Here is a 19,283-nt window from a genome sequence, read left to right as displayed (position 1 = left end):
AGGATAGTGGCTATGATTTCAGTGTTTTATAGTAAATATAAATGTCAAGAGTTTTGGTGGTAAGGAGGCATTTTCATCAGCACTGTATAAGGCAGCCTTCCCCATTTTAGCATTTGACAGATGTGCCAGACTACAATTCCCATTGTCCTAACTTCAGATACTAGAAATGATGGTCTAATTAATCTTGAGGTTGAAGAAAACCAATGTAAAATCTTTCCTTTATATTTTGGAATCGTGGAGAAACATCATAAAAGCACCAGGTCAGAAAGGAGATTTCTATGTATATTTTTGACCCAGATAGACCTAGAATAATGCTGCCAATGGAATGAAAAGCCACTGGAAAGTGGGGAAAATAAATACAATCACAGCCTCATCTTGACATATCAACTAGTGCTACCTAGACAATCTAAGCCTGAAGCTGAAATGGCACCTTGAAACAGGTACAGAAGTCAACTATCCAGATGTTTTGGACAACCCTCATATTCCCCAGTCAATATAGCCAGTGATGACGACTTGTGGCATTTATAGATGGAAACATCTGCAAGAAACCAGATTGCCTGTTGTAGACTGGAATTACTTGTGTTATCCAAGAGTAAATAGAGATGACTTGCATGTTACTTGAGTATTTTGAGAGAAAGGCAGCTTAGCAACTAAAAGATTGTTGGGCAAATAATTTAGTCATTGGAGGATTTATTCAAATTCAGTCTCACAGCTGCCTTCTTCCAGGCAGCTGGGAGTGCCCTTTCTTTCAAAGCTTGAACCTGAAACCGGAGAAATGCCAAGGATAGAATCTGGGACCTTATCTACAGAAGGCATGTGCACCAGCACAAAAATATGGCCGCTCCCTCAGCTGGTGACAGACTTCTGGAATCAGATGCCAAAAAGCAGGTGATAAGAGACAGATATATAAAATGAGAAGAAGTGGCTTTTGTTGGCAGAGGACTAGAGCAGGTAAGTAAGCAAGAGTCTTTGCAAAAGGCATGTTGTGGATCTAGGCAGATGTTAAGATGGGCCCTGCAGTAGTGTAGAGATGCCGGTTGACCCCCATTGTACAAAGTGCTGCATGTGATGTTTGAGAGGGAGGGCGATGTGAGAAGTGGCACTGCAAATGGATAGCTGGCATTAAAGAAGCTGTTGCATGCTCAGCACTTTGGTCAATCTGACCTTTCTGATGGCGCTTAAACAGGAGCTGTGCATTCTTGCAAAATTCTGTTAAGCAGCTGTTGATGCGATATGAAAAGAAGACTAGTGTAGTTGGAGCTAGCAACGGGAGGGGTGGTTCTGTGGTGACCGTTTTGATTTAGTGGTATCTATGCAAGCACAGCAGCAGCAGCCCACCCACCTTGCACATACTCCTCCTAGGATTCTCCTAGAAATGTAGCCCCCTTCTACATGGCTTTCATTGTTACCTAGTAAAGCATACTTAATGTTTCAACAGCTGTAGCCTTGACTGAATGTTCTTCACAATGGGAAGATTTAGGCATTATTTCTTCGTCCCAGGATACTAGTAGATTTAGTAAAGTGCTTTCTGTGCCATAACCCCTGTCCTCTGGAACAGGGGTCTCCAACCTTGTGTAAGCCTGGAGGACTTCAACTCCCTGGCTGGGGCATTCAGCTGGCTGGGGCATTCTGGGAGTTGAAGTCCTCCAGGCTTACAGTTGCCAAGGTTGGAGACCCCTTCTCTGAAACATTCTCCTTTTAGAGATTAGGAGACCCTGGCCTGGTTTCATAAAGTTGTGAAGACCAGGTTGTGTACCTGGGCCTGGGGTCCAAGTGCATTTAGAATCCTGTTTCTTGGCAGTATTAATATCCATGACTATAGTTTTATTTGGTGAGCATACATATTTGGTATTGTTTTGTTTTAATGGTTTTATGATATATGCTGCCCAGAGTCACTTGTGAGATAGGCAGCTATAGAAAACAAGTAAATAATAAATAAAAGCTCAAGATGAATGTAAACAGTATACCTTAAGACCATTTTAGGACTTTCTTGGTTCTTCCACATTTCTTAGTATTTGTTCCATCTTACCTTGTAAAAAATTCTGGAGAACCCGTAAGTTTGCATTCTAGTTCATTATTTAGTTTCATCCAATTAAGAATATTCTAGAATTATGAATCTTCCCCTTTCATGCACCAATAGTGCTGCTTGTTTTTAAAAACATCTTGGTACTTAAAACACTAAGCAAAATAAAGATCATCATCATCTATTAAACTTGCATGCCACCCAACTCTCAAAGACACTCAGAAGAAATAATAATAATCCCAGAAATCAAGTAACCGTACACAGGTAGCCCTTGTTTTGTAGTGGTAAATAGGAACAGAATTTCTGTCCCTAAGGAATTCACCCTTAAAGTGTGACATCATTTGACCATATTACTTAGCGGTCCTGATTACTGTCAGGAACAAGAAACCAGGAATAGGAGATAAAGCACTAAAGGTTTATTACATGCTACCCTATAAACAAGAATCTGATCTACTAATGGTCAAGGCAAATTGGCACTAGATAAGAGTCAATGAAATTCACAGGGAGCTGGACTTGGGCCTTGTGGCTGCGTATGGATTCCAAACTGTTGATGCATTTGACTCTACCTTCCAGCTCCACTTCGTCATTTCCTGTAATTACTAACATCAAGTAAGGGCCATGCATGTCTTATCTGAGTCCATGGAAATCACAGATATGTAGGCAAGTCTTCTATCTTTGCTAAAAGGTTTTCAAACAGCATTCAATGGCAAAGGGTTTGAACAAACTAGAAAGCAGCTAAAGAGTTGAGGAACACAATGGTGAGGTAAATGGAGAATTGTTGCCAATGGATCTATGAAGTGTATAGTTCCCTGGTATGATTCTAATTTGCTTCTTCAACAGGGCAGGGTTCTTTCTGACCAATAGTCTTGCTGAGCACCTTTGTTTCAGACCTCCTCTTCTTGTGGCAAGCCCTTGCACTGGGAGCAGGTCTTAGCCTCTTTGTCTTCCGAGACCAGCAATAGCTGCCTTTCCTGGTTGTTAGGCAATACTGCTTTTTCGGCCTACAATTCTTCCAGATGAATTCCTTTAGGCTGATGATCTTCATCCTCTGACTCTGAGCTGGCCATCACACTGCAGGTCATTAAGCAAGGTCCTCATGCCAACATTATTTCCAGCTTCTAGCCAATCTCTGGATTGATTTTGCTTGTGGGAAGCTGGCAGGGAAGGTTGGAAATCATGATCTTGTGACCACAGGATGCTGCAACAGTAGAAAAAATCCAAGTGAGTTCCTTAACACCTGGATCATGATCATATGACCATGGTCATGCTGCAACAGCTAGAACTTCAAGGACTGATCTTAAATACCGCTTATTCACTTTGAATGGTCACGGAACGCTATTAAGTGAGGATCACCTATAACTAGTTCTGAATTTCCACATGGATTTTGGATGTATATTTCTCAAAAAGCAGCTTCATATGCTGTATAACAAACCTCTTTTGAAATCCTGAGAACTAGAATAGAATAGAACAGAATAGAATTTTTTATTGGCCAAGTGTGATTGGACACACAAGGAATTTATCTTGGTGCATATGCTCTCAGTGTACATAAAAGAAAAGATACCTTCATCAAGGTACAACACTTACAACACTTAATGATAGTCATAGGCTATAATTAAGCAATCAGGAAACAATCAATATCAATATAAATTGTAAGGATACAAGCAACAAAGTTACAGTCATAAGTGGAAGGAGATGGGTGACGGGAACGATGAGAAGATTAATAGCAGTGCAGTTTTAATAAATAGTTTGAGTGTTGAGGGAATTATTTGTTTAGCAGAGTGATGGCGTTCGGGAAAAAACTGTTCTTGTGTCTAGTTGTTCTGGTGTGTAGTGCTCTATAGCATCATTTTGAGGGTAGGAGTTGAAACAGTTTATGTCCAGGATGTGAGGTATCTGTAAGTATTTTCTTCTGAGAAATCCTGAGAACTACTAAAACAGTTTCTTATTGGACGATCTGAAGTTAAAAGACATAAAGTAAACAAAATCCTACGAGTCACTGCTGCTATTATTATCATCATTTCTATCACCTTCATCATCAAGAAATATACCGTAATCAAAAAATCATATGTGACTGTACTCCATTTCCTATATTAAGATAGATTCTGGAGTAAACATTTTTTTTAATTGCCTCCAGAAGCCAATAGAAAAATTCAATTGGAAACTGAAAAGACTAAAGAAGTTGCTCTTGACAGAAATATGCAAAACCATTACTTAGGCAGAGAGGCTGGAGCATTTTTTTAAGCCCTGGAAAACAGAATCATTTCAGAAACATCTCAGGCAGATGCCTTCCAGATTTATAGGGATATAAGAAGGGGGGAATATAACCACAATCAGATTTGCAAGATTATGTTATTGTAGCTAATCTCAATAAAGTGTATTTCTAGTTTCCCTGTAGTGTTGATTTCCTGGTCTGCTCTACCTAGTGGGGTTGACAGCAGACAGCAGCCAGTCCAGATGTTCTGGGCTATGTCCTCATTAAAAGATCCAACCACAATCAGATCACTGCATTCTGGATCAACTGCTTCTTCCAAATGATTTTAAAACACAGACATATGTGCACTGCGTTGCAGTAACCCAGCTGAGTGATGATCATGACATAAGGCACCACTGCAAGATGTACTCAATTAATTGAATTTTCTCAGTTCTCAATCTCTCTGAACCATGCGACTATCTACACTGGCTGCTTTCACGTCATAGGCTGAGCCACAAAAGAGCCAATTCAAGCTAATATGTTGTGCAAGTCCAGCTGCTGTTGAGAAGAATTTTATTTCTTGTTGATATCTACTTATAATTAAAGAGATAAGCCCTGGTAGGAAAGGAAAAGAAAGGAAAGGAAAAAATACAACCTTCATCACCTTTTTAAAAAGCACGAAATATTATTCCATGTCTGCACAGACAGTTTTTCTTCTTTGTAAGAGTTTTGTCAGAAAAGTTGTGTCTCCAACACATTGCCAATAGTTTTTAGACTGACCAGGGTTATGTTTCCATAACTTGCTATACTTTGCATCATGGTTTACAAAAAACAGCTAAAATCAGAAAAAACATAGTATGTTTTTGTGTGAACTAAGGCCATCGCATAATAAAAGCTGCTTTGACTTACCATGTCATGTGAATACATTCATGTTCTGTTAACTCTGGTTTGTGGCCTGATATGCTACGTAAGTTCATAAATCATATGAAGTGATGATAGTGATGATTTAATTTGGGGGTTAGCAATGACTTGGAGTAACATTTTTTAAAATTCAGCAAACTGTTGTGCCAACATAATACATTAAACTTCTGTTAATAGGTTAAAGGGGATACCCACCATCATTTTAGCCCATGCTAAAGCTATGCTTTTAGCTCCTTCTGAGATCTATTTTCAGTGTCAGGTTTTAGCTTGTTGGTATGTAAAAAATGGTGTGAATCCAGCCAACCACCTTAATACAGAGATACTAACAGAAAGCATTCCTACTTGATAAGCCTTCCCTACTTAACCACACAGGGAAAAAAGGCACGAAAATCCCATATTGCACTTTCAGTCATTCAAGTAATGCAAGTAAATCTCTGCTTGAAAACCTGGCACAAAAATACTGTTTGGATGAGGACAAGAACAAGAGGAGACATCAATTCAATATGATGCTCCAAAGCCGTGCCCTAGGATTAGAGAAAGCAAATCTACCGCCACCACTTCAACTCTAATCCTGATCATTCATGCCTAAACCAATGACCCAGCTGCCGCTGCCCCTTGGGACTCGTGTCCATACCAGTAGAAACCAAGGGCAGAGGATAGTGTCAGCCTGCCAATTGTCTGGACAGGGAATTTATGACATTCAAAACCACAAATAGAGTATAGCAGCGGAATATTTGTGATAGTTTCATTGTACTGTATGTATGCTAGGTTTTTAAGTCAAAGTTGATTTTTCTGTTGATTGCAACCTGGATTTGTAATAGTTTCTGCTTGCCCACTACATTTTGCTTTCAATAACACACTTTTACTTATCTAGGGCTTGGACTAAACAAGGACTTATTTATATATTATTATTTATTTCAGACCCTGACCTGATAAGGTCTTCACCAAAAATTTAGAGACTGGTGCAGATATTATTTAGAGCACGATTTCATAAAATGACACACAATGCAGAATACTTTCACTTCCAATTAGCCATTTTAAATTGTGTGGCTCTCAATCAGAAGGAATATCCCAAACAGAAGACCAAGAACGTAACATTTCAGAAAAGTTGGGAATTTACTTTAGTAACGTTACTTATTAAATGCAACGGCTGAGTTTCTCTTGAACAGGAATAAGCAATAAATTGTCCTCCAAGTACTGACAGTCTACAAGTCTCATTATATCCGTCAGCACTGGTCATGTTGGTTAAGGCTGATAACAGCTGAAGTTCACCAAGCTTTAGAGCTGATCTACCATGGTTCATCTCTACTGCAGAATATATTAGTCTTCTTCACTATAAGAAGGTTGGGCTGTATTTCAACATTTTCAATTCTAATGCCAAAAATCATTCCAGAGCTGAAATCACTACCTGCAATGTTGAATCATAACCAGCATAATATGACATTCTGGGAAAGCTGCTATTCATTTTGTAAGTATATTCTTTTGAGTAGAGGCTATTACTTTGCTAAATATGGTGGAATACTCATAAAGTTTTTCAGCATTGACTCTGAGCATTAAAATAAAAGCTGAAAAACTATCTGTAGAAACTGAGAGTGATGACCACCTATACTAAAAATATAATATTAAAAAACTGGGTGGGGGGGGAAGAGGCTTGTTTCAATCAAATTAATTTAGAGCTGTTCTCTAAATACTGACACTTGCTTTTTAGTGAAAGGTAAGCTTAATTTATAATTCATAAATCAAAACTATGTCACATGCATATCATACCTGTAACTAACCTGAAAAAGTATTTAAACTATTGAAATAAATTGGGTAATGGTAAATTCCTATATTGGCTGCAGTACAATGTACATAACTGCTAGCTGATGTATTAAAATTTCCCTTTTAAGAGCCAGATCCAAGGTTGCTGGAAACCAGAAGTGGCCCTGGAGCTTCAGGTTGTACAGATCTGCTCTAACACAAGCCTTTCTGACGATGTCATTCCACAGCAAATACGGAAACAAAGTAAGTTGAAATGTCAAAAAATATATCAGAATAGGAACACTTGTTGGAGAGGATCTAGTGCCCCTCGTTTCCAGTTAATGGGGTCTCTAATGATAGTGGGACAGAGAGAAGCATCCCCTAGTTTCATATAATATAAGGAAGTGTGCGAAAATTTTCAAACCATGATCCTTTCCCTTCCTTCTAAAGCAAACATACAATGACCTTAACATGTGCTTGTTGGAGCAAATCTTCCTGGAATCAGTTCACCATCCTCCCTTCTAAACCAATCATACAGTCTTAACACATCCTTGTGTAAACAATCTTTAACTTCATCTTGCTGGAATTAGGTGCTAGTCCTGTTCCTCTTCTTACTGTTTGGTTTTAATTTTAGCAATTATATAAGTGTAATTCTTCATTTCCTTTTGCAATGAAACAACAGCTGCCTATGCTAAACCAAGATATAAAACTATATTTAGACATATAACAATTATATCTCTTATAAATAATTGAGTTAGGTAAAGTTTATGTTTTTAATAGTAAAAAAATCAATTTGAAAAAGTACAGTCTTATGCATGCTTAATCTTATGCATACTGATTCAAAAATGACTCTTCTTTGTTTCCTGGGATTTATTCTTAGTTCACTGGAAAATACCCGTATCACTGATATAATAATCTCAGGCATTTTTATTGTAAACCGGTCAGAGCAATATTAAATGAAATACTGTACATTAAAATACTATACGTTCTTTGAATTTGAAAAATTAGGGGTATATAGAGCCCTAACTAGCAGTCTTTACCAGAAATAAATGATTTCTTGGTGTTTCAGTTACTCAGAGTGCTTATTATACTTCTTCTCCACAAAAGAATTGGTTTTAAACATGCCAGGCAATTAATCAGATTTCACATCTAACTGCGCAACTTAACCCAAGCAAGTTTCTTCCTGTAAACTTGGTACAATATATTACATAGTAAGGCCCTTAGTTTTTCTTGAAGTCCTTGCATATTGTCATTTAAGACAATGGATGGGATTAAAAGAGCTACTTAATTCATCCCTCCCAAGACTTCATGTGTACCCAGTTAATCTTTCTTTCTTTCTTTCTTTCTTTCTTTCTTTCTTTTTCTTTCTTTCTTTCTTTCTTTCTTTCTTTCTTTCTTTCCTTTCTTTCTTTCTCTTTCTTTCTTTCTTTCTTTCTCTTCTCTCTCTCTCTCTCTCTCTCTCTTTCTTTTTCTTTCTTTCTTTTTCTTCTTTCTTTTCTGATGGCAACATTATATTTCTGCAATTTGTAAATGATTTTTCCCTCCCATATGACAATCTTTTAAAATGCTAAAGGAATTTCAAAACTCAAATCAACAATTAGAACAGGTATTCCAGGAGCACATGTATAATGTTACTAGAGGGCAAGCATAGATAGCCTGCAGCCCACAGAGATGCAGAATCCCTGATCTAGCCCTCAAACCAACCAACTTGGCAAAGTGCTCATCTGCCCAGAAACAAATAATCAGGAAATAGAAAAAGCTTGCAGCCTTGCTTAAAATCACTGGGAAAGGTGATTTTTAACTTTTTCCTGCCCTCCAAGTGTTCCACATTGCTTGCTTCCTAAACCAGTGACTAGCAAACAGGACAACTGGGAAGAAATGGATATACATATATTTCCTGTTTTCCCTAAACCATGCTCAGTAGTAACATATAAAATTTATATGTACAGTATACATATATACAGTATACATCACAATATCTATGGATGGCCATGTATTGTATGTGCAGTCCATCTTATAGCAGCCATGCACATATTTACCAAAGGGGCTTGGGAGTTATTCTTTAGTATCTGCCAATTACAGGTAATTGAAAATAAATTATTAAAAATAAATTATGAACATCAAATTGGTTTCCCTTCTGCAGTGTTCCCAGTATTGGAAGCCCATAAAGGCTTTTCAAATAAATATGTTAAATAACTGATCACCTTGGAAATGTTTGTCAAGAAAGGTTACCGTAATTATTATCCCAGTTCTCATCTTAACTTCCACTAATTCTCCTACAGTATTTTTAAGGAAAGGAGCAACACTCATCAATACTGCCTCCTTCAGGACAATACCTGGCTGCATCCACATCCTTAGGAAAATGTATTCTTACGAAAATGTAAAATTCTGCCAACTGGGATTGCAACATGTAATCATGTGGTTGGTTAGAGTAATCACCTTTTAAAAATAATTTTAAACAATCAAAAAAGCACCCCTAATTAATTGAGCAATTTTTTTTTTGAAATAAAAACATAAAGCATTCTCTCCATGATAGTTTCTTTCAAAAAGATTAACAGGAAATCATGTATTCCAGATGGGTAACTGTACAATTGTTCCCATCTGAAAGACTCTGGCAAAACAATAAGGCAAGTACTGGAACAATTAGACAGGAAATTGTGTATTTAATTCCTGTTAATGGAAGGTTTAAAACTTCTCCACCTGCATGCAGAAGTATAAATCAAGACTGGGCTTTTGCCCACTTAGAGTAGTTTCACGGCAACAAAGAAAACCTATCTATTATGTTCCTTATCCACTATGATTCAGCTGAGTAGTAGGCCAGTGAAGTTTATCTCACTCATATAAGATCTTTTCTCCAGTGGAGAACTGCTTGATAAAATTTGTAACTCAGCCAGTTACAACAGTAACTGATGGAAGAGCATATTTTGGCTCCAGGTTGAACTCTGTTGTTTTCTTGCAGACATTTCACTACCAAACACTGATGATGTTACCTAGTTTGGTAATGAAACATCTGCAAGAAAACAACCAAGTTCAGAGAGCACCAATACCCCACTTACCTCAGTGTTATATATTGTGTTTAAACAGTTTCCTGTGCAAACTGCTCTACTAATCCAGATGCCTTGGGCATTGTATCACATTTCAGTTTATCAAGAATCGCAGGAATTATCAAACTGAGTTGGGATTCCCTGAAGGACTCACAAGTACAGTATCTTAAAGAAGGAGATCATGGGTGGTTGTTTTTTTTAAAAAAATCTTGATCATGTCATACAGGCCAAAGGAGAACCCTATCAAAACTGCTCTGGCTTTGCTCCTCCTTTGCCTATGAAAGTCCAGTTTTAGTTCCCCAAAGTTTAAGTGCAGGTGTGATAAACTAATTAAAATTCAATAACTATTATTACTTGTCCAACTCTAACCCCAGTTAACCTGCTTGCTTTATTCAGAGGAGTCACATGATTATCATTTTGAGGGGTTGCAGAACCACACTAATGTATGAGAATAGCTTAACATTTAGGGTACACTTGCCGGGGTGGCAGTGGAGACCCCCAGACTTTTAGTCATGGGGGACTTTAATCTGCCATCTGCTGGCTCGTCATCGACGGTAGCTCGGGAGTTCTTGGCTTCCATGACGGCCTTGGACCTGACTCAAGTAGTGGATGGCCCCACTCACATCGGGGGAGGCACACTGGACCTGATTTTTGTCTCTGGTCAGTGGTTGAGAGATCTGGACTTAAAGGAAATAGTCATTGAACCTTTGTCATGGTCAGATCACTCTCTCCTTCGCCTGGACTTTCTGACCGCTACCCAACACCGCAGGGAGACGGAACCATTACGTTGGTACCGTCCCAGGCGCCTAATGGACCCAGAGAGGTTTCAGACGGAGCTTGGGCCACTTCCTGAGGGTCTGGCTCACGGCACGGCAGAGGAACTAGCTGCAGCCTGGGAACGGGCTGCGGCTGGGGCCTTAGACCGTGTCGTGCCTTTGCGGCCTCTGACGCAGATCCCAACCGCCCTTGGTTCTCCGAGGGGCGGAGGGGGATGAACCCCCGGAGAAGACGCCTAGAGAGTTCTTGGAGGTCCAGCCGCTCAGAGGCTGATCGGACACTAGTTAGATCCTATACTAGGACCTACCTAGTGGCACTGAGGGAAGCGAGGCGCTACGCCTCCTCATTGCGCCGGCAGATAACCGCCCAGCTGCCCCAGCCTGGTGACCCGCCTCCTCCTTCACCAGGGGAGCGGATGACCCGCTGCAGGACGTGCTGAGGAGTTTAACGGTTATCTATACGATAAAATCGCTCAGCTTAAGGACGGTCTGGACCAAAATTGTGGCGATTCGGATGGGGCGTCCGAGGCGGTCTTGGTGATGTTGTCTGGGATGAGTTTGACCCTGTGACTCCGAGGACATGGACAGGTTGCTGGGTAGACTGAATGCCACCACGTGTTTACTGGACCCGTGCCCTCCTGGCTGGTGCTGGCCACTCGGGAGGTGACACGAGGCTGGCTCCAGGGGATTACGAGTGCTTCCTTGTTGGAGGGAGTCTTCCGCCGCCTTGAAAGAGGCGGTGGTGAGGCCCTCCTCAAGAAGCCTTCCTGACCCGCTGTTTTAGGTAATTATCGTCCGGTCTCCAACCCGCCGCGCGAAGGTTGTAGAGAGTATGGTGGCATATCAGTTTCTGCACCTGGAGGAAACTGTCTATCTAGACCTGCTCCAGTCCGGTTTCCGGCCCGGTTACAGCACTGAGACGGCTTTGGTCGCTGGTGGATGATCTCTGGAGGGCCAGGATAGGGGTTGTTCCTCTGCCCTGGTCCTATTAGACCTCTCAGCGGCTTTTGATACCATCGACCATGGTATCCTGCTGCGCCGGTTGGGGGATTGGGAGTGGAGGCACCGCTTATCGGTGGTTCTCCTCCCATCTCTCCGACCGGTCGCAGACGGTGTTGACGGGCAGAGGTCACCCCGCGCCTCACTTGTGGGGTGCCGCAGGGTCGATTCTCTCGCCTTCTGTTCAACATCTATATGAAGCCGCTGGGTGAGATCATCAGTGGTTTCGTGTGAGGTACCAGCTGTACGCTGATGACACCCAGCTGTACTTTTCCACACCGGCCACCCCAATGAAGCTATCAAGTGCTGTCCCGTGTTTGGAAGCCGACGGGTCTGGATGGGGAGAAACAGGCTCAAGCTCAATCCTCCAAGACAGAGTGGCTGTGGATGCCGGCATCCCGCACAGTCAGCTGAGTCCACGGCTGACTGTCGGGAGCGAGTCATTGGCCCCGGCGGAGAGGGTGCGCAATTTGGGCGTTCTCCTGGATGAACGGCTGTCTTTTGATGAACACCTGACGGCCGCCTCCAGGAGAGCTTTCCACCAGGTTCGCTTGGTGCGCCAGTTGCGCCTTTCTAGACCGGGATGCCTATGCACGGTCACCACGCCTTGTGACGCCTCGCCTGGATTACTGCAATGCTCTCTACATGGGGCTCCCTTGAGGGGCATCCGGAGGCTACAGTTAGTCCAGAATGCAGCTGCGCTGGTGATAGAGGGAGCCCTCGTGGCTCCCGAATGACACCTATCCTGCGCAGGCTGCACTGGCTGCCTGTGGCTTCCGGTGCGCTTCAAGGTTTTGGTGAACGCCTTTAAAGCGCCCATGGCATAGGGCCGGGCTACTTACGGGACCGCCTGCTGCTACCGAATACCTCTCACCGACCCGTGCGCTCTCACAGAGAGGGACTCCTCAGGGTGCCGTCGGCGCGACAGTGTCGTCTGGCGACGCCCAGGGGAAGGGCCTTCTCTGTGGGGGCTCCCGCCCTCTGGAACGACCTCCCCCCAGGACTTCGTCAACTTCCGGACCTCCGAACCTTTCGCCGCGAGCTTAAAACTTACTTATTTATCTGCGCTGGCCTGGGTTAGTTTTTAAATTTATGGGTTTTTAAATGGGTTTTAGTTTAAATTTTAATTGTGGCCAATTTTAATAAGTTTTTTAAGTGTATTTTAAACTGTATTTACATATTGTCTATTTTACTTGGCTGTGAACCGCCCTGAGTCCTTCGGGAGAAGGGCGGTATACAAATTTAATAAATAAATAAATAAATAAATAAATGACCCCATGTTGAGACAAAATTATTGAAATATCACTTTACAGATATTCAAAAATTCAGGGTTGATATTTAAAAACCCACAATTACAGAAATAGGGCCAATGATATTTATTTTTCCAATCCATGGTCTATTGGGATAATCTGTTAACAAAGTTTGAGACTTTGTTCAGTGACCGAATTATAGCTATTGAATATTTAAATGTATTTTGAAATCATGTCATACTAAGTTCAAACCATGTAGTGGTAGAGGGCAAATTGTCCAGGGTTTCAAAATGTCTTTTTGGTCGCAGTTCAAAATTGAGCAAATTTTTCTTTTATTTTGTGCAACTGAATTAGTACATTTATCTTTGTGCTCTTTTTATTTATTTGGCAAACAGTCATAGATGGAAAAATCACAAACCATTATATACACAAGAAATAGATGTCACTATACATGGCTTAGATCTGACTTCTTATTAGGACAGAACAAGGCAAATTTCACAGTATATAGAGTTTAATAAAAAGTGGATATAAAATGTTCAAGCATCATAAAGTACACACTTAATCCAGATTTAATTCACTGTGGAATATACCAGTGGTTTTTAATGGTAATAGAAACATTTTGCAATTCTGCTGGAGATTTTGACACATTGATCTTGCAAGTAGTTGATCAGTATAACTGCTGATTGAAATTGGTCTGCAAATTTGCTAAAAGCACCTTAATAATATTGTAAGACCAGGTATGATATAAAAGCCAGTTCTGTAAGATGTAATACAACAGCAATCTCCAAATAGAAGCAGAAGTGATTCTGGTAAAAGATAGCATATCTTCCCAGCATCAACTTTGAAAGCAAAGTCTTAATTCATGCTAATGTAAATGCCATTCTATCTATGCAAGGAGGATTTTATAGAAATATCTATGTATAACAAAGGAAGCACAAATAAAAGTTGCAATAGCAAAATGTATGATTTTAGACTGATCTACTTAGACATGTAGATTTAAATCTCTTCATCTGAGGTCTGCCATGGCTTTCCATGGGCCTTGTAAAAATATAGCTAAGGGGTGGGGGGGCATCTGCAGTGGATCGAACTGAGGTCTGTTTGCTTTTTAAAAGAAGATGTATAACTATCCAAAAGAATTTGTTGTTGTTGTTTTAAAATAATTTTTCACCTTTAAAAACAAAAAAGAACAACAAAAACATCAAAAACAAGAAAAAACAAGACAAACATAACAATATAGAGTAATTTTACAGCCTTCCATATCAGCATATACAGTATGTTCTGTTTTTATAATTCGCTCTTCTACATTGCCTTCCTATTGGTTTTAACAACTATAATAATATAATAATAATTATAACAATACTAGTTACTCATATCTACATTATATTTACATTATAATCAGTAATTTAAATTTAATAATTGGTAATTGGTAACTTTGGTTAATACTAATTTATAAAGAAGACCTATAGTCTCAGGGTCGTTTTTTAAATTTGCTCTCTGGAAGGCTGGGGTTGAAATAAATTCTGATCCCCCAACAACAGATAAATTCTGTTGTTGTTAGTCGTGAAGTCATGTCCGATCCACCGCAACCCCATGGACAACATTCCTCCAGGCCTTTCTGTCTTCTAGCATCCCCCCGAGTCCATTTAAGCTCACACCGACTGCTTCAGTGACTCCATCCAGCCACCTCATTCTCTGTTGTCCCATTCTTCTTTTGCCCTCAATCTTTCCCAGCATTAGGCTCTTCTCCAGGGAGTCCTTCCTTCTCATTAGGTGGCCAAAGTATTTGAGTTTCATCTTCAGGATCTGGCCTTCTAAAGAGCAGTCAGGGTTGGTCTCCACTAGGACAAGGTTTGATTGCCTTGCAGTCCAAGGGACTCGCAGGAGTCCTCTCCAGCCCCATAGTTCAAAGGCCTCAGCCTTTCTTATGGTCCAATTTTTACAGCCATATATTGCAACTGGGAAAACCATAACCTTGACTATACTCCGAAAGAATAAGATGGGTTAAAGATTCACTTTTAAGTATTTGTTTTAATAGATATAAATTTAAGTCGGCAGGCTTCAAACAAGCTTCAACAGAAATCTAACCAAAGTTCAACCGAATGGTTGCATTTACTGTTGAGCAAGAGATGTGAATGATGACTCTCAAAAATTTAGAGTAAATAGCTTCTAAGGTACATATGTTCTTATATCCACAGAATTGGGTCATTACATACACATTCTTAAGACCATTCCCTTGAATAGTTTGATTGCAATGGGCATGTATTTGGAGAATCCTTGGAGAATCTATGATTGTAAAAACATGAACTTTTGGGACTCATTGTGAGCTTCTTCATTTGATAGGTCTAAGAGGCAGAAAGTTGCTTAATTTGCTCAATTAATTTTTCAGTACAATAAAAACTAGCACCTTTGTTTTGGAGTTTATCTTTTTGCTGCAAGACAAAAATATCCTATCACAGGGAGATACTTGCAGAGGCCAACACAGGACCCCTGGGAATGGGGCAGTTTGCCATTGCTCTTACATCTAATTTGCAGAAAAGACTTTACATGTCATGTTATTATCAGTTTGAGCAGACAATCGTTGATGGAAATAGATTACCCCACAATCTGTTTCAGATAATTCAATCAATGGAAAGCTCCTTGGAAAACTAGAAAACTCCTTTGCCATGTAATGTAAATTTGTATACTGATGTAAAGTTGAATACATCAAATGTTTTCCTTGACACACCAAATCAGCAAGGTTATAATAAATGTTTCACCTAAAACTTGCTAACTTTACCTAAAAGGCTAACTCTCTCATAATTGGGCAGTTTCTTCTTCTTTTATATAGATAGGTAATAGTATAATTCCTATTTTGGGTTCGTTTTCAACGATTTTGGGGGAATTAATTTCCTTGCCACCACTTTACCATTTTTCAGTCTATTTCTATTGGCATCCTTCAGTCACAAAAGATTATGGTATTGTGTTCTGGAAACAGCATCTAGTGTGGCTAAAAAGGCCAATTCGAGAGTGGCAATCCGTTCTACACTGCGGGCAGATACATTCTGTCCGCTGCCCAGCCCCCAGATTTTGCTGGTTCCGGGACTGCCTCTTTGCCTCAGCCTGCTGAACAAATATCTCTTCTAATTGGAGAAGGCCATGCTGCGTCTTCAGTAGAGTGATTAATTTAAGTATGTCTGAATTTGAAACCAGAGGCCAATTAGACTTTTCAAACTTTTGTTCACCCTAACTATGGAAACAGCTTAAAAATTATACACAGATTCCCCTCTAATCCAGTCTCTTTCTTAAACATCAAATGTCTGCTTCTCCTACAGTTAAAAAAATAGGTGTTGGTCAACTGGCCAATCTCAGTTCACAGACAGAGGACTATATTAATCTGTATGAATTGCAAGTTATTTATATATTTAATTGAGTTCACATACCTGTTATTTGTACATTTCCATACATATATACATACATACATACATACATGTTTTCATAGGTTTTCATGGGTATAGGTATGTAGGTCTTGGCATATTTGGGTCTTTTCCCATGTAAGGTTGAAAGTATCTTGGCAACGTTGCAAAGAGGTCTCACTCATCATCTTCAGGCTGGTGCTTACGGCTTCGTGCTTCAAAGGAAGGTAGGCTGTAAAATCAAGCTGGTTTTTATATAAAATGTGCTAAAGTGCACTATGATTGTGCCAGTGCTGGGCTCCTTACCTTAGCTACTGGTTCGGAACCGGAGTGTGTGCATGTGTGCGCTCACTTCGCTCATGCGCAGTGCTTCTGCAAATGCGCAGAGCATCCATGATGACATCTGGATGGGTGGGTGGAGCCTCCTGCCTCCGCCACTACCAGTTCATCAAACCGGTAGAAACCCACCACTGGATTGTGCTACACAGCATATATTTGCTTTATATTGCAGGCACAAGTAGACCAGAAAACAGGTAGTCTTTGACTTATGACCACAACTGAGACCAGAATTTCTGTTGTTAAGCAAGGGGATTAAGTAAGTCATGCCTGATTTTATAATCTTTTTTGCCACAGTTGTTAAGTGAATCATGCAGTTGATAAGTGAACCTGCTTCCACATTGACTTTGCTTGTCAGAAACCAGATGGGAAGCTCGCAAATGGTGGTCATATGATCCTGGGATGCTGCAACTGTTGGCAACTTGCAATACATACAAGTTGCCAAGTTTTGATCATGTGACTGTGGGGATGCTGCAGTGGTTGTAATGGAGAGAATCAGTTGCAAATGATTTTTTTCAATGCCACTCAATAACTTTGAATGGTTGCTAAGCGAATGGCTATGAATTGAGGACTGTATCATTCATCAATTTATCCACTAAGTTAAGTTTCTATTACTTCTATATCAACTGTACAGAACCCCCCCCCCCCACAATTCACAGTTCTGTACCTATTACAAAATTTAACAGGATTCCTGTCTAACATTTCTAAAATGTATGTTATGATAACTAAATAACTAAAATAAAATTATTTCAAAATATTTATAAAAAAGGGGAAGAGTATCTTTGCTACAAAATTTTAAATAGTGAATAAAAAAGCCTTTATCATTTAAAGATGTACTGATTCCCGCTCTGATACTTTATGTAGAGATATGTTTACCTATGATTTTGTCAGCAATATGTATGAAAATTACATATGATGATTTAAGTAATCTTTATACAAATTGCTCAAACAATCACAGGGGTAAGTAAATCCTTTTCTGAAAACCCAGCCTCTAAACTTCTTTGTACGAAATTTCCAAATCTCTTGCATCTATCTATCTGAAATTTGGCAGGCAATGCTTACTCTGAAGTGGCAACTATGCCTGTAACTATAATCCAACTCTGTTAAACAGTAAACATCAAATAAATCCCTCTTTTAATACATTTTAGAAGCCATTTCCATGAAGATAATTGAGAGTATGTTATATAATTTATATACTTTAGAAACATATAGCGTGCGTTATACTAACAACAACATCCCAGCAACAATAATATCCACATAATTATAATTTGCATTATAATTAAAACAAACCATATACTGAAATTGTTCGGAGCCATCATAACAAGATCATTGCATGATACCTTAAGAATGAATGATCACATGACTCTAGGAATGCCATTGCATTAAATATGGGTTAATGGTACACCAGACGATATGGTAGATCTGTTTGCAGTATTCCAGGCACCTGTTTATAGACACCAAGGTGCTCTAATTGATCCTAGGAGCAGTGGCTGTGTTGGTATGCAGGTAGAAACTGAGTCTCACTTTACTCTGTTTATGTCTTTCTTTTAACACTTATGTGCTCCCACAGGATGAAATTGAACTAAAAGCAGCAGAGATGCTGAAAGAGGTAGAACTGTTTTACAGTTCATCTTGTAAGTATATTATTTTTCGATTTTCCAAGTCATGACCAGACCAAGTTAAATAAGCTAACCAAAATGAAGCCATGGTCACAGATTGTGATTAAAATGAAGCATCTTTATCAAAATATGACCAGCAGTTTCAGTTTGGACAATACGCCAAATTAAATCAAGTATGACTTACCGTATCATGTAATAAAAGCAGATAAGTTTCTATCCTGGTCCTGCACAGGATAATTCATTGTGATAATAATTGGAAGACGTTGGGTTCTGCATTCTGAAGAAATTGAACTGGTTCCATTTTGTTTGTCTAATTCTTTTACATTTTTGTTCTGCACATTTTCTACTGAACTTAAATCCAAATGCTGAACTTATCCAAATGCTGAAAAATATTGTGAGATTATTATTAAAAAATTATAAATAGATGAGGTTTGGCTACACCCTTTCAATAGTATCTAATAATTGATTTCTTGGCTACTGAATGTAGTTAGTATGACTTTTTCAATTTCCTGTACACAAAAATAAATGTTCCCAAGTATTCAAAGGAGTTTGTTAGAAATGGTGTCTACTGGCCATTATTAGGAATAAATCATGGACTGTAAAGATGAGTCTGAAAATAAAGGTTCCCAAATTTGCTTGATGTTAGGAACATGTCATCAAAATACAGTAGAAACTCTTGTTCCTTTCGTTGTTTTTTTTCATGGACATTATATTGCTTTCAATATGTGATTCATTTCCATTCTGAATAAGAAGCATCTAGCAGGTATCTTTTGTCTTACTCTGTTGTTTATATTATGAAAAAGAAGAGTAAAAAAGCACTAGCTCAGCCTTAGTTTATCCAGGATGTCCTAGAGGATGTACAGAAACTGAAGATTTAAAAAAAATATATTAGTAAAGGCCAAACCATAACAGAGAAAGGCCATCTTATGCAGTGCTAATAACGACTTGATTGGTGCTATAGTAGAAATAGTCCCAAACATGTTAAAAGGAAA

General features: G+C 39.4%; 1 long non-coding RNA gene across 1 annotated transcript; it reads left to right on the top strand.

Annotated features, from left to right (window-relative positions):
- The first annotated feature begins 778 nt into the window (after positions 1–778).
- Positions 779–19,283, top strand: LOC131204196 (uncharacterized). Its single transcript, XR_009156582.1, has 5 exons — positions 779–951; positions 6,057–6,603; positions 7,025–7,139; positions 16,848–16,931; positions 18,243–19,283. It is a non-coding gene; the product is annotated as an uncharacterized LOC131204196 (long non-coding RNA).

This window comes from Ahaetulla prasina, chromosome 1 (assembly GCF_028640845.1).
Source record: "Ahaetulla prasina isolate Xishuangbanna chromosome 1, ASM2864084v1, whole genome shotgun sequence".
Taxonomy (NCBI): Eukaryota; Metazoa; Chordata; class Lepidosauria; order Squamata; family Colubridae; genus Ahaetulla; species Ahaetulla prasina.
Note: the sequence above shows the minus strand (reverse complement) of the source record. Positions and strands in the feature narration are given on the sequence as shown.